Source organism: Nelumbo lutea, chromosome 1 (assembly GCF_056320005.1).
Source record: "Nelumbo lutea isolate HS-2025 chromosome 1, American lotus-T2T, whole genome shotgun sequence".
Classification (NCBI taxonomy): Eukaryota; Viridiplantae; Streptophyta; class Magnoliopsida; order Proteales; family Nelumbonaceae; genus Nelumbo; species Nelumbo lutea.
Window position 1 is genome coordinate 46,203,624 of NC_142684.1, and position 16,351 is coordinate 46,219,974.

Consider the following 16,351-nt stretch of genomic DNA (forward strand, 5'->3'; position numbering starts at 1 on the left):
ACCCATGACAAGGTTAATAGCAGAGCAGAGTTTCAAAGTTTCACTTTTACATTGGAACAACCAAACAACATAATAGAAAATTTTCAAAATGCTCCAGTTCAGTTTTCCTTTGATCACTAAACGGGGATCAAATTTTCCATACGTGTAAATTTGAATTTACACTTAAAACAAATGCAGCCTTACTTTTCAACATTCTTTGTTTCATTTCTTCAATTGCTGGGATGTTTCCTTTGATTTTATCTCTTTCAAGTTTCCACAGTCTTAGGGCGGCGTATTAATCAAGCGTGCAACAAGGACTATATATAGAAAAGTCCATAGTTTATTTATTTATTTATTTTTTATATACAAACAAAATTCAAATTCATAGACTCATAGTTAAAGAAACCAACATTCGTGTTAAAGCACCCCTTATTTGTCAATGTTTATGTCAATTCACAGATTGCTTTCGTTGTAATGACAAAGTCAAGTTAGCATGTGGGTGCTTTTGCACAAGGGTATCAATGTGCCTGATCCATATATCTTTGGAAATGGTGAGCCTGGCTGAAAGCTAAGATCATTAAAGACTCATATCTTCACTTACGGTTAGCTCTCAACAGCCAAAGGATCATCACAGGGACCCCTACTGCAATGTCTAGCCAAAGGTAAAGTCATCTTAATTTCTCTTATCATCCCATCCTTCTTGACGAGCTCGACTCGTCTCTAGTCTCTACATCTCCCAACCCAATTAAGAGAAGGAATTGAATAATTTCTTGAACAATTAATTAATGCCACAATCTGATCATGATTCATGAATATAATATTGTTTAGGTTAAAGGGCAAAGTTGCCTTAATCACCGGAGCTGCGAGTGGGATCGGCGAGGCCGCTGCAAGATTATTCGCTCAAAACGGTGCTCTAATAGTGATCGCCGATATCCAGGATGAACTGGGTCAACAGGTTGTGGATTCCATAGGCATAGATAGAGCAACATACAAGCACTGTGATGTGAGGGACGAGAAGCAGGTGGAGGAGACAGTGGCCTTCACCTTGGACAAGTATGGAAGCCTGGACATCTTGTTCAGCAACGCAGGGATCGTGGGTCCTTTAAGTGGGATTTTGGAATTGGAGATGGAAGAGTTGGACAAGACCATGGGCATCAATGTGGGCGGGATGGCATCCGCCATAAAGCACGCGGCTCGTGTCATGGTGGCAAGAAAGATACGAGGCTCGGCCTGTGCTGTATCCAACTTGAAGGGTATCGTGTTGAAAGCTAGCCATATAGCAGACGCTGCTCTATTTCTTGCTTCCGATGATTCGGCTTATATCACTGGACATAACTTGGCCGTTGATGGGGGGTTCACTGTCGTTGCTCATATATAATATTTCATTCAGGAATGCTTAATTTTTGCTTTTGCTCTTCACGGTTCCGTTGTGCTATTTCCCTGTAAATCCAAATTGGAAACTTCTAAATCGATCGATATCAAGGACGGTTGTTGGGTAGACATACAGTAAAGGAGGAGGGGGTAGAGAGAACGAAGATACTAAAATGAAGTGGTGTTTTAAATTTTAAATGTTATTTTGTTGAGTTTGGAACATCATTTTTAAATGTATCCACTTCCTGTGTGAAGCCCAAGTTCTATAAAAGCAGTCCTTGTTCCGTATCTTGAAATCCAACAAACTCAGCAAACCCCAAAATTTGGACAATTCTTGTGTCTCGATTAACCAATTTGTTATCCAATTTAAGCTTTGTCTAGATCGTTTCAGGAGGATTTTATATATATTAACAGATTGCAAAATTAGCATCTCTCTCTCTCTGAGTAGGAACTTTGTGAAAAATAATATTGGAATTCGCATATGATTGTGACCTCTGAACAAAACATGACATACTTGGGACCCAAGTAAAAGGCAGATCACTAGTGTTTTAGAGTCTAGGAGCACTCGCTTAAGGAGTTGAGGTGATTCACAAAGCCATGGGTTTGTTCCTTGGGATGAATTAGGGATGCAACTTGAGCGGGCCCAAGTTGTGTGATCAATTTACAATGTGGAGTGGATTCAGGTTGGAAAGATCAGGCTTGACCTCTTGCTTGGTCCATTCTCAGGCCTTAGGCCCAAATCTTAGGATTGGGCCTGGGCATAAACCCAGCCCATCCCACCCAACTTGCACCCTTAGTTTGAATGACCATGGCACCTGACTAATTCTAACAAGATAGAGCTCTGCTTTTCAAAAACGACAATAAGTGGAAGGCTTTCCTTATCTCTCTGGTGCTTGAACATGGATTGCAAAGTTTCCATGTGGTGGTTGATAGCGGTAGCAATCCTCTAAACAACATTTGATGTACACCAGTGAAAAGACCACATCTAATCTTGAGTAAGAAATAACGAATCGGGTTTGGAACTTGATTTGGGTATGGTATATTTTAAAGATTTAAAGAGCAGTTAAGGGCAAAAAAGCTTTTTGGATAAATTACAAACACCCCCAGTACTATGGGGATAGTGACAAAGCCCCTTGTACTTTAATTTGTGACAAACACCCCTTGAACTTTAGCCATTAGATAAAGATCCCCTTCGTTAGTGCTCCATCAGTAAACTTTGAAAAAGATTCTCATCCAACTGCTTGAAGTTTTTTAAATACCTAAACTACCATTTTCTTTAATTTATGAAATCAACTTACTTTTTTTTTATACTTTGTATTGTTCATTGTCTTCTCTATGAAGTAAACTGAAATGGATATACAATAAAGGCAACGGTTTATGGACATTTTGTCCTCTTAAACTCTCAGCCCCTTTGTAAAATTTGAAGAAGGGGACTACATGGATGTTGAGATTATAATTTGCCAAATCTTCATGTTTATCGGTCGGTGATAATGCTTTCTAATGAGTATGGACAATTGCACCACTTACCTAATAGTGAAACACCTTTAAATGCAAAGGAATTGAAATAAAAACTTGAAAAGAGATCTTAAAACTATTTTTTCTTTCTTTTACATTTAACTTACACAAGAAGCAACACCATATCAAGTCTCAAGGAACATTGCTCACTTTCTCAAGTGGTTGGACCCAATAATAAGTAGCTAAAAACAAACTGTGAATGCTGAAAATAGGAAAATACCATTATTGCATCCAAGCACGGATATAGGAAATATTTGAAAAGCCAAGAGCAAGAATTGCTATGAAATTTTCTGACAATCCTCTTATTGGTCACTATGAGCTCCGGGAAGTTCATGGCTGGTTCAAAGAAGACAAAGTCATCACCCATTTTTCAGAGGAAATGAGTCATTATTTTAATTTTGAAATTTGAATTTATCTTCGAAATAATGACTCAATTCTCCATGGGAATGGCATTACGAGAGATTTTGGATTCCAAGGATTGAAAGAAGGAAGATGTTAAGTACATTTATCTCAAAGCTGTTGTGGAAACCTAATACGGGAGATTTTTAGGCTCAATTTGTAGTGAAAAACCAATATAAATGATTGTTAAGAATTCCTTAAATCTAGTGAAAAGCGCTTCCAAACTCTCCCAACAATCAAACACATTGGATTGAAAAGCACTTCCAATTTAAGGAGTGTAATTGACCAATCAAATCCATTGAATTTAATCTCTTATAAGATTAAAATCCAACAATCTTATAATACGACACTAGGTCGGTATGTAGGGAAAGAGATTCCCCTTAACCAAATGAATCATTGAGAGGGGGGAGAGAAAGGACCTAATAAAATATAGATTATGATTTTGGATAAACACGCAATTAGAACATATTTGATAGTTACATGTGCATACATAAGTGCTTGAAACATTAAATTACTGGTTGCCCAAGTTTTATATACTATAGTCATTAAAAACCATAAAAGTTGGAAGGAAGACGTGGGGTGAGAAGGATTTCGAGTGGAGTTGCTTTATGGTTTGTCAACCCAGCTTTCTCCGTCATATCAACCGGTGCATCTGATGGGGTTGCAAACTCGAATCCCTGAAGCAAACGAGCCAGTGTCAAGTTAACCACCCGAAGGGCTAAGTTGATTCCTGGGCATGACCTTCTACCTGAGCCAAAAGGGATGAGTTCGAAATGTTGACCCCAAACGTCCAAATTCGTATGCCTTGTAAGGAACCTCTCAGGATTGAAATTGGATGGGTCCATCCACACTGCTGGGTCCCTTTGAATCTTCCAAATGTTTGTTATTAGGCGTGTGCCACTCGGTACATAGAAGCCAGCTATAGTGCAATCCTCGGTAGAGATGCGTGGTGCTGATAGTGGAGCAGCTGGGTATAGGCGAAATGTTTCCTTGATGATGGCTTGAAGGTATTTCAGGTTCTCAATATCTGATTCCTCCACAATTCTTTCTCTTCCAACTTGGATGTCCAGCTCCTCTTGGGCCTTTTTCATGGCATGACGGTTGTTGAGTAGCAAGGAGATACACCAGGTTAGAGTCACTGCTGTAGTATCATTACCACCCAAGATGAGATTCTGCAAAATAATAACCCAACGCACACACATGAGAGAGAGAGAGAGAGAGAGGTATTAATTAATATCAAATATGCATACCAGGCATGTTGATTTGATGATGGTACCAAGATTGTGATCAGGGAGCTTTGAATCCTCCAGGATGGACAACATGATGTCCATGAAGTCTTTCTCATCTCTGGCATCGCTGGAGAGAATCCTATGTTTGTGCTCCTGCAACCATACATCAAGAAAACAGTCTAGTTCTTTGGCTGTTCTCTTCATTGCTCTCTTGTAACCCTGCAGATCCAACCAGCCAAGAAAAGGGATTGCATCAGGCAGTATGAATAACCCCAGCAAGTGGAAGAAATCCCTAATTGCTTCTGACACCTCAGTGCATCATCTCCCTCATCAGTAACACCAGCAACTCGCTTTCCTGCAACCATTCTAGTTATAATATTTAGTGTTAAGTTCCCAAACCATTGCTTCATTTCCACTAGGACTTGGTTCGGGCGGCCTTGATCTAGGGATGCTGTAGCAGTAGTTTTATTAACCCATAGCTCATATAGATGTCTTATGGACATGTCAATCTCTGAGGCTTGAATATGCTTCAACATCTCTAGCCGATTGTTGGACAGGAGCTGGAGAGTGGCTATCTTGCGTATCTCACGCCAGTATGACCCATAAGGGGCCAAGCCAAACATTGCACGGTTATACCCCAAGAGCCTTATTGCTACGGTGCTAGGACGGTTGGAGAAAATTTTGTCATTGATGGTGAAGCATTCTTTGGCTACCTCGCAGCTATTCACCACCAGAAGTCGATGCACACCGAGCCGGACTATGAAGGCCGGTCCATGCTTATCGGCCATGCCTCCAAATATTATGTGTGGCAGCACATGTCCACCCAGTATCTCTTTGTGACCGATAATAGGCCATGAACCAGGCACTACAGGGGCTGCTGTCTTGATTTTGCCGTCGGTAGTGCTCTTCTGAGTCCTTGCCCAGCGTAGGCATGAGTAGAGAAAGAAGGATAAAACAAGGAGGCCAGCTATTAGGGATTTCACCAGGAGCAGAAGAGAATCCATGGTGGCCAAAATGGAAATGAAGTTGAGGTGGGAGACAGTATTGTAATACTTAATTACTTGTATAAGAAGTTCCACTGGCTGGTTTTATCTTATCGTCATAGTTAATTTGTGGACACATACACGCAATATTTGGGAGATCACATCTCCGCCCCACAGTATATCCCGGTCGCTGTCTATTAGAAACATCTTCTCATGATGACATTTTTAATTGGTTGATTCTGTTTGTGAGAATTTTGCAATGAGTAGAATGCAAAATATTTATAGTCACAAATAAATAGATGCAAAGCTGATTGGAGTACAAAATTTGTATCCGGAAAAAAATTCCACCAATTTTGTTGGCTGATTGATGGGACTCATGAGTGTCTCAGATAAGCAAAGGGCTGCTGCAAGTCTAGATTAATTGCATTCAGAAAAGCCAAGGGTTGCGTCTCATTCTTACTAACCTTAATATTGACAATTTACGCTAGCTTTCGATCTTTACATTTGTTTTTTTCTGTGTTTTTTAGTAGCCTACAAGGGCAGGGCACGTAAATCTTTGGTTGTAAAATAAACGATGACAAATTAAATTATTCTGTTTTTGGGATTGTGGGTTAGTGATTTGGGTCAAATAAATCAATGGATGATATGATAGTTAAATAATAAATTTTAAAAAAATAAAAAAGTACAAATAATTAAAATAATATATAAAAAACTATATATTAATTATGTCAAACAAAAATTAAGTATAATAAATAAAAATTATTTATATAATGTAGATGATATATAAATTAAAACAAATTCAAAAGTAAAACTATTTTCTTATTTAGATGATGGGTCAATGATCCAATTTTTCAAAGAAACTCATGATATCATAATTGGATAATAAATATTTAAAAAAGATAAAACACAAACAATGAAAAAGTTAAAAATTCTATCACATTTAGGAACATTTTTAATGTTATATATTCATCATAATAAATAAAAACAATTGTTAAAATAAAATTTATTTTTATTCATGGCAAAACTTAATGGAATACAAAATTTAATAATGATAATAATAATAATAATAATAATAATTGTTATTGTAATTTAAAATTTTCACATGTGATACACATGCGCATTTATAACAAAAATTTGAATTTATTTTTAATCATATTATTATTTTTGTTAATTTTCAATTTTTATCTTAATTATGATATATTTAAAATTCAAGTAATTAATATAAAAAAAAATCATGTGCATTTCATGTGCTTAATTACTAATGTATAAAATAAATACGAAAAGAAAAAAATAAAAACTAAACACTAATCAAATAGTCGTATTTGTTAGGGATTAAATGAATTCCATTGCTGTATATTTCTGTCGATCACCACTCTTACTTGTTCGGCTTTCTTTAGAATTCCACGTGGAGCCTGATTAGGATCAATCTTCCACTGATGAATTGACAGGTTACAATGAACCTAACTAATTAATAAGATGACTACTTACAATCCAAGCTGAATAATTAATAATGAATCTAACTAACTAGGTTTGTGAATTATTCATTCAAACTCTAAGGTTTCTATTTTGATGTTAAGATCTTGTTGGAAGTTATTGATCCTTTGAGCATGATGACGAGGAAAAGACTCTTTGCTCGTTTCTTATGATAGAAGGGGTTAATATCTTCTTCATCTTGATGAGAGTGTTCATCCTCTGAGTCATGAAGGGACTCATCATGGCTCAAGACTTCAAAGTTGTCTAGATGTTGTTGGAGTTGCTGAACTTGCCTCTTCATCTTGTTTATTTCGATATCATGAAGGTCTCACTCCTGTGGACCTTTAGAATCTGGTAGTCAAACTGCACCCTTTAGAAGAATTAGCAAGCCATAACTTCACCTAGATAAGTCAAAATCTAACTTTGGTTGATGTGTTGGATGGTAAACTTTTAGAACTTTTCATGTAGACATGCAAAATGATCATATTCAATGCGATATACTTGTGAAATTGGCTGCAAAAAAAGCTGTGACTGAACAATTTCAATTCAAATTAAAATTCGAATTTGGATATGCCTCCTTTTTGTGTATGGGGACATTCTTGTTTCACTTAGGATTGACCTGATTTTTAATGATGCTGCTGTCTAGCTCAGTTTATTTTTCATTCTAAAGAATACATAAATTTATTTCAACACTTTTATGGTTGGAATTGTCATTACAAACGTTGTTCAATACTCGATACACAAAATTTGCGTACAAGAGCTTTGGCTCATTGAAACAAGATGAAATATGCTTAAAAAAAAATTTCCAACATGATTTGTGTCCACACATATCGTGGGTCCTTGTCTCATGGTAAAAGTGTTGAAAAAGTATGTCGTAAGCAGATCCGGTCTGCACCAAACTTATTTTTTTCTTCCTTTATGTTTTGGTTTGACATTCTGACAGACCACTTATCACATCAAATATTAAATTATTATATAGCGGGATTAGAAAGCCGGTTGGAAATCTAATATAAGTCTCCCTAATCAGACATGTGGCCCATTTACATTCAGACACCTATCATTTCAAGGATTTGAACAAAATGGACATGTGTCAAAATCTGAATAGCGATAGTTTAAGAATAGAACCCACTAGACATGTGTCAAATTTTGATTATTGGTAGTTCAAGAAAAAAGCCCACTAACATGCAGAGTCGAATGCACCACCATATAGAGTTGTGAGAAATGAGAATTTCCCACTTTCAATCATTTCCTTAAAAAGAGGAAGTGTTATTAATTACTGTTAACTACTAAACTAAAAACTAATTAATTAATTTCAGCTACTAATTAATAATAATAATTACTGTTAACTACTTCTATTGAATTAATTACAGCTATTAATTATGATTAACTACTTCTAATTAATTAGTTCCAATTATTAATTACTAATAATAATTATTCAATGATAATAATTAATTACTAAAAATAATTTCTTAAAATAATTACTGTTATTACTTAATTGTTGATAATAATTAATTAGTGATAATATTGCTCATTTTTAATTCAAAAAAAATAATTTCTTATAATAATTACTTCTAATACTTAATCACTAATAATTTATTACTGGCAATATTGCTCATTATTAATTCGAAATGATAATTAATAAATATTTTCATAATGGTAATTAATAATTCAGAAATAATCATTATATATTTATATTAACTCATATTAATTATTTTGAAAATAAATATTTAATGGTAATTATTTATATTATAATTACTATTTGAAATTATAATTCATACATTTATATGAAATAATTAATAATATTATATTAATGAATATAATTACATTATTATTATCAATAATTATAATTAATTATTACTAACACTAGTGATGATAATTATTACTTTGGAATGTTAATTAATTAATGGTAATTAATAAGTATTTTAATAATGTTAATTATTAATTGGGATATAATCATTTTATATTAATATTAGTTATTTTATAAATATATAGTTAGTGTTACTTATTTACATTAGTATTTACAAGTAATTGTAATTAATACTATTATTATTCTCCAATAAATATTTCATTTAGTTAAAGTTAAATTATAAAACTTTCAATTATTAAATGTTGTTAAACTTAAAGAGTTATAAAAGCAAATATTATTTTATGAATTAACTAAAAATCATAATTATAAAAAATTAATTACTTAATAAAAAATATAATAAAAATAATAGTAGTAGGTAATAATAATAATAATAACAATGCTTTAATATTACTAATTTCAAAATCAATACACACATAGCAACAACAATAACAACAACAACAACAATAATAATAATAATAATAATAATAATAATAATAATAATATACTTATTATTATTATTATTGATTTCACAATTATTAATATATTATTAATTTATTAATAATACTGATTATTGTTAAAAAATGTTAATAGCAAAATCTAATTACTTAAAATTATTTGTTGAAATTACCCATTTTAATTCAGACAATTATTAATTATTAATTTCTTAAAATTATAATTTACAGAATAATTTTAATTACTCTTTCATTAATGACCTTATTTTTGAGTAATTGGTTTTTTATGTTCAATAATTTTTCTTTTTTGCAAAAATCCAAATAACTTTTCATTTGCCATAATAACCATTTTATTTTTCACTTACTCAGTTTTTCAAAAGATAAAAAAATAAATTAATGATATTTACCTATTTTTATGAAATTATGTATTTATCAAGTTGTTGTCATTGATGATGATGATGAGTCAACTTTTTGAAAGAGAGGGGAACTCAAAATAATTAATGACTTCTAATTAATTAATTTCAGATATTAATTACTAATAATAATAACTCACTGATGATAATTTCTTATAATAATTACTGCTAATACTTAACTATTGATAATATTTTTCACTATTAATTCGGAATGATAATTAATAATCATTTTCATAATGATAATTAATAATTCAGAAATAATAATTTTTAATTTATATTAACTCATATTAATTATTTTGAAAATAAATATTGAATGTTAATTATTTATATTAGAATTATTATCAGAAATTATAATGCATACATTTATATGAAATAATTAATTATATTATTATTATTATCAACAATTATAATTAATATAATTATATTATTATTATCATGAATAATTATAATTAATTATTACCAAAAATAATGATTTCTGATAAAAATTAATTACTGATTATAATTACTTATTTATAATTAATTTCTTAATTATAATAATGATAATTATTACTTCAGAATGCTAATGAATTAATGATAATTAATAAGTATTTTAATAATGTAAATTATTAATCGGGATAAAATCATTTTATAATAATAATAATAATAATTTATTATTACTGATTTCAAAATCAATATACACATAATAAGAATATACTATTAGTAAATAATAGTAATAATAATACACTTATTATTATTACTGATTTCACAATTATTAATATATTATTAATCTATATTACTCAATAAAGACATGGAATAAAAAATATTCAAATTACCACTAAATGAATGAACTAAAAATTTATGAGTATTCTAATTGACTTGAATTTGACACATCAACTTGCCCAAAATTATAATTTCAACCTACATTTCCTATTTCTATCTCCCAATTCCCATAATTCAAACATACCATTAGGTTATGAATAGGTTTCCCTATTTTTTTCCTAAAGATAAATTCTAGCTAGTCTACGTGCATTGTGGGGAGCTTAGACTTAAAATCCATAACCATTATCAACCAAAAGAAGCATTGTCACCTAACTTGGGGGTGGCTTCCATACTTAGGATGGTCTCATTATTCTCCTTTCTTTCATGTTTCCTCTATTGGATGGGCTTCGGAGTCCTAATTATATTATCAATTGATTGTAGCCATACATGATGATGATTTGATTGTAGTCATATATTTTTCATCTCTTACTCTAGAGGATGTATGCATCTGCAAATGTTGTTTAGCATGGGTTGTTTTTCTTAGTAGCTCTTTGAATGATTTTCTTCCTTCTTTGCCTCTTTGAATGGACATCATAAATGCTTTTTATCATTCATATGTCTCTAAATATTAAGCCGTATTGGTGATATTGTTGTAAACATCCATCTAAGTTTATTATTTTATAAATAGACTAATGATTTCAAAGTTATTGATACTTTTTTGGGGGGTGGGTTGCTCAATAGGACATTGATTTTTTATTATTGAATAGTAAATTTCAAATTAAATGATACTGTAGTTGCCCCTTAGTATGGGGTCATTGTCTAGATATAACATGGTAAGTCTCTTAAATCAAATAAAGAGCCTACCCTAAATGTCTATTATAAATAATTAAAAAATGAAATAATTCTGATTAAATCAAATAGTTACTCAAATTACTGAATTAAGTAAATAATAATAACAATTAATTATTTATATAAATAATTAAAAATAATAATAATAATCAGTTATCATTAATGTTTATTCAAAGCATGCCCCATAATAATTACCTAATACAATAATAAACCTTAAATAAAAATCAATATTTATTTATAGTCATTAAAATTGTTAACCATTAATGTTTATTCTTAAATGAAAAATATGAACTAACAAATCTATTATATAATAATTATACTCGGTTGGAAAAAATATATTTTAAGTTAATATTTAAATAATTACAAACTTAGTTAATATTATTATCAAATAACAAAAAAAAATTAATTAAATACTGAAATAAATTAATAATAATAATAATGATAATAATAATAATGGTTAAATTAAACTAATAAACATTTCAAGTTGAATTTAATGACCCATGTAATTTTACGGGTTTGACATATAAGGGTTAATTTATGTGGACTCGTAGACTATGTGTGTCTTAAAAATGGCAGTTTATAAACAGTAGTAAAAAATGGTAATAAAAATCATTAATGTTTATATATATGATTAACTTCCCCGTACTTAGTACGGGGGTCATTCACTAGTGGTTGGTCAATTTCGAGTGACCAACTCCGTAACTCAACCAGATCAATTTGGTTAGCCAAACAACCAGAAATTGAACCAAACCAAATAGCAAACGCTCAAGAGTAGGTTGTGAGGATTTGATGATGGGATCTAGAGTGGATGCATTAGATGAAGAATTTTGGAGGTTGGGGATTGAAGAGGATGGAGTACATGTGGGTGTTGAATTGGAGGAAGGGTTAAGTAGATGGAGGAAGTGTTTGATAGGAATGGTGGTCGGGGAGAAGGTGATACACCCTGTTGTAGTTCGGACTTCGGAGCCTTTAGTCTGGGAATTGCAACGTCTAGTGCAAGTTGAATCCAACCCTGATGGATTGGTGTTTCTCTTCTTCTTCTCAAATAAGGTGGATATTAGGATTACCCTTTCACAAGGCCCGTGGGCAGTCAATGGGTTCATCTTGGTGTTGCAGCGTTGGTGTCCAGATGTTTGAGTGGACATCTTCGTAGGAGGGCACCAGTGTTTGGTCGAGAGGGAAGAGCAATCTGGGCTGATATTAAGCATGAACATCTACCAGTCTTCTGCTTTTACTGTGGTAGAGTCTAGAGTGGGCCATAATGTAAAACATTGTATACGTAAGGTTGATGAAGAGAATGATGACAAGTCTATTGATTCGGAGTTACAATGGGGACCATGCATGGCTACGAGCAGAGACGGTGGGCAGTAATAGAAGTGAGATACTTTGGTGGTGGTGTTCCCCCCAATAATCATGATGGTTCAGGAATGACCGCGGAGGCTGTGAGAACTGCATCTTTAGTAAGGGAAACAACAAATGAGGTGGTCGCTGATGAACTCGATGGCGGTGGGAATGGAGGTTGATACAGTCAGTTTTCCGGTGACTGAGGTGGACAAAACGGTTACAACTGAAAAGGGTGAAGACGACATGGTTCGTTGTGGAGTTTTGTCAGAAACCAACTCGAACGGTTTAACTAGGAAGATCTAGAATTGCCGATTGGATAGGGGTGGATAGAGAATTGCAATCGTATATTGATAGTAAGGCTATGTTTGGAAGGAGTACAAATACAAATTTGTAGAGTACAAAACCTTGTATTTTGTATTATTTTGTATGCATTTGCACTGTACAAATTTGTATTTGTACTCCTTCCAAACTGAGCCTAAAGGAAAAAAAAGGCCATGTGAAGACCCTTAGACAACGTGACTGAAGTGGAACCTCTGGTTGTGAAGGCCCTTAGACAATGTGACTGAAGTGGAGCCTCTGTTGTGAAGGCCCTTAGAGAATGTGATGATAATTAATAAGTATTTTAATAATATTAATTATTAATTGAGATATAATCATTTTATATTAATTTTAATTCATATTAATTATTTTATAAATATATAATAAGTGTTACTCATTATTATTATTACAAGTAATTATAATTAATACTATTATTATAATTAATTCTATTATTATTCTCCACTAAATACTTCATATAGTGAAAGTTAAATTATAAAACTTTCTATTATTCAATATTGTTAAACTTAAAGAATTATAAAAGCAAAAATTATTTTATGAATTAACTAAAAATCGTATTTATAATAAATTAATTACTTAATAATAATAATAATACTTTAATATTACTGATTTCAAAATCAATACACACATAATAAGAATATATTATTAGTTAATAATAATAATAATAATAATAATAATAATATATTATTATTATTATTACTGATTTCAAAATCAATACACACATAATAAGAATATATTATTAGTTTAATAATAATAATAATAATAATAATAATATATTATTATTATTATTACTGAGTTCATGATTATTAATATATTATTAATCTATTAATAATACCGATTATTATTAAAAAAATGTTAATAGAAAAATTTAATTACTTAAAAATATTTGCTGAAATTACCCATTTTAATTCGGATGGATAATTAATTAATAATTTTAATTTATTAAAATGATTATTACTAAATAATTTTAAATACTCTTTGATTAACGACCTTATTTTTGAATAATTGTTTTTTTATGTTCAATATTTTTTTTTTGCAAAAATCCAAATAATTTTTATTTTGCAATTCTGACCATTTTATTTTTCTCTTATTCAGTTTTTCAAAAGATAAAAATATAAATTAATGATATTTATCTATTTTTATCAAATTATATATTTATCAAGTTGTTGTCATTGATAATGACGATGATGATGAGTCAGCTTTTTGAAAGAGAGGAGTACTAATAATAATTAATGACTTATAGTTAATTAATTTCATCTATTAATTACTAATAATAATAACTCACTGATAATAATAATTTTTTATAAAAATTGCTGCTAATACTTAATTATTGATTTTAAATAATTATTGATAATATTTCTCATTATTAATTTGGAATGATAATTAATAACGATTTTCATAATGCTAATTAATAATTCGAAAATAATCATTTTATATTTATATTAACTCATATTTATTATTTTGAAAATAAATTTTTAATGTTAATTATTTATATTAGAAATATTATCAGAAATTATAAATCATACATTTATATGAAATAACTAATTATATTATTATTAGTAGTAGTAATTATAATTAAGGCGTATATTAATTAATATAATTATATATTTATATTATTATTATCAATAATTATAATTAATTTTTACTAATAATAATGATTTCTGATCAAATTTAATTACTGAATATAATTACATACTTATAATTAATTCCTTAATTATAACAATGATAATTATTACTTCAGAATGTTAATTAGTTAATGATAATTAGTGTTACTAATTATTAATGATAATCAGCCAATCCTATTAGTAATTAGTGTTACTTATTTATATTATTATTATTATTATTATTATTAATTATAATTAATACTATTATTATTCTCTAATAAATATTTTATTTGGTTAAAGTTAAGTTATAAACTTTCAATTATCCATTATTGTTAAACTAAAAAAATATAAAAGCAATTATTATTTCAGGAATTAACTAGAAATCATAATTATAGCAAATTAATTATTTCATAATAATAATAATAATAATAATAATAATTTAATATTACTAATTTCAAAATCAATACACACATAATAAGAATATTATTAGTAAATATTAATAATATACTTATTATTATTACTGATTTCATAATTATTAATATATTATTAATCTATATTACTCAATAAAGATATGGTGCATTTTTTTTTTTTTGCTCAGGGTTGGTCTGGATTTCATTTGCCATGAAAAATCAGGTATTATTGTTCCTTTTTCTTCATTTGGTTCATTTTGTTGCGCCAGTAGGAACTAATAATTTAGATTGCTACTATTTTCACAACATCCATAACTTTTAGGCTTAGTTTGGGAAGAGTGCAAATACAAATACAAACAACACAAAACCTTGTATATGGTATCTCTAAACCTTTTATTTGCACTGTATATATTTGTATTTTCACTCTTATGAAACTGAGCCCTATCATCTTCCCCATTCACTATTTATGAAAATATCATCCGTTTTCATTTGATTCTATTATGACAGTGTAAGTTTTCTTCAGTGATTTATACTTTATTATAGTACGAATGTCATTGTGAAGTAGTGTTATGATACTTAGTTCCATTTGGTTGCTGCAAATTTCATTTTAACTGGTGTAGATATATAGGGCTTATAGTACAAATGAATCGACTATAAAACTTTGTTTATTTTTGCTTTTGATTTGACTTTGTTTTGTTTGTTTGTAAAAAGTGAAATGATGTGGTTTGAGGCGGGGAGAAATTTATTAAGACTCAGTTTGGGAAGAGTGCAAATACAAATATGTACAGTGCAAAACCTCCTATATGGTATTTCTAAACTTTGTATTTGCACCATATTAGGGGAGTAAGATTGGAAGCAAATTGATGAGGTCCCCACTTTACATGAGAGAATTAAGGTAGGATGAAATGGTGAAAATTTTGCATCAGTTTTCATATGCAAAATTTGCACTGCTAATGAATGAAAAGGAGACAAAAAGTGCAAGTTTTACATCAGGCAAAAGTGTGAATTATAGTCACAAACAAAAAACTGAAGTGGGTGCAAAATTTGTATGTGGTTTTGATCTGCATTGCAAACAAATGCAGCCTAAAGAAACTTGATGGAATCAGTGTTTTATTCCCTTAGTCCCTTGTTCATTTCAATAGTGAAAATATGGGAGTTTCATAAAAGTAAGGAGAGGGAATTTCAAGCTATACAGGCAATAAGACAGAGGAAAAACATCATTACTATTTAACAGTGAGGATCTTTGTATTCAATTTTTCACTCCCTAATGTTGTTTTATTATTTCTGATACAAGCACTAATTATACAAGACTTTAGTTTAAACATCTCAAGCAAAACACCCACCAAAGAAGAAAAAAAGAATAAAATAGAAAAAGAAATATAAGACTAAAGATAGAAAAATCACACAAAT

At 30.2% G+C, this 16,351-nt stretch overlaps 2 pseudogenes across 1 annotated transcript; one reads left to right on the forward strand and one right to left on the reverse strand.

Moving 5' to 3' along the window:
• Positions 1–389: 389 nt before the first annotated feature.
• Positions 390–1,638, forward strand: LOC148874514 (short-chain dehydrogenase reductase 3b pseudogene; annotated as a pseudogene).
• A 2,046-nt stretch (positions 1,639–3,684) lies between these two features.
• On the reverse strand, positions 3,685–5,621 carry LOC148874515 (cytochrome P450 CYP82D47-like; annotated as a pseudogene). Its single transcript, XR_016094898.1, has 2 exons — positions 4,515–5,621; positions 3,685–4,436 (listed from the first exon to the last, which is right to left on the reverse strand). The product of XR_016094898.1 is annotated as a cytochrome P450 CYP82D47-like (transcript).
• Between the last annotated feature and the right edge of the window lie 10,730 nt (positions 5,622–16,351).